The 646-nt window shown below is 40.1% G+C and overlaps 1 long non-coding RNA gene across 1 annotated transcript; it reads right to left on the reverse strand.

The window, feature by feature from the left end:
• Nucleotides 1–15: 15 nt before the first annotated feature.
• LOC103399557 (uncharacterized) lies at nucleotides 16–627 on the reverse strand. The gene is made up of 3 exons (XR_523652.3): nucleotides 442–627; nucleotides 319–371; nucleotides 16–198 (listed from the first exon to the last, which is right to left on the reverse strand). It is a non-coding gene; the product is annotated as an uncharacterized LOC103399557 (long non-coding RNA).
• Between the last annotated feature and the right edge of the window lie 19 nt (nucleotides 628–646).

Raw genomic sequence — 646 nt, forward strand, 5'->3', positions numbered from 1 at the left:
TGTGTGTTTCTTTGTTATTGTATGCATGTGTGTTGTTTCTTACATTGTACTGGAAGAGGAACAGCCCGCTGAAAAGGCTGAAGAGATCAGCAGTGAGCAGGGAGAGGTTGACAGAGGTGGCGCTGCTTAGTCTCACCACTATGGACATACAGCTATACAACGTGTACAAACACAGGGCAAAAGCAGAGAATAGAAGCCCTGAGGGAAAAGACATTCATGTCAATAATGATCTCTTTCAATAGTGGGTTTTGCTCAGGTGAAAGTACTGATATTGTTTTGTACCAAAGCTAAGACAAAAATAATTTCTCAACTACTGACCCACTTCCCAGCTCCACCTAATGTTCATAACTTCACTGCGTTCCAAGATCACCCTGCATAAGTAAAATAATTCACATTATTATGATGTCATCACTTAGACTTATTATATTCACAATCACTTACATTTGCACAGTGCTAATAACTGTACCAAAGAGGCCAATCATGCCCAGGAACTCCACCCTGCTCAGGTTCTTTACTGTATATTCCTGACACACATTAGACACAGCATACAGTGTAGCACTGAGAAGCACCAAACCATCACCTAACAAGACATTTGAGCCTGAGAAGAAACAAGAAACAATACATTAAATAATCCCACAACTTATAA

Source organism: Cynoglossus semilaevis, unplaced genomic scaffold (genome assembly GCF_000523025.1).
Source record: "Cynoglossus semilaevis isolate Cse_v1.0 unplaced genomic scaffold, Cse_v1.0 C18949000, whole genome shotgun sequence".
Taxonomy (NCBI): Eukaryota; Metazoa; Chordata; class Actinopteri; order Pleuronectiformes; family Cynoglossidae; genus Cynoglossus; species Cynoglossus semilaevis.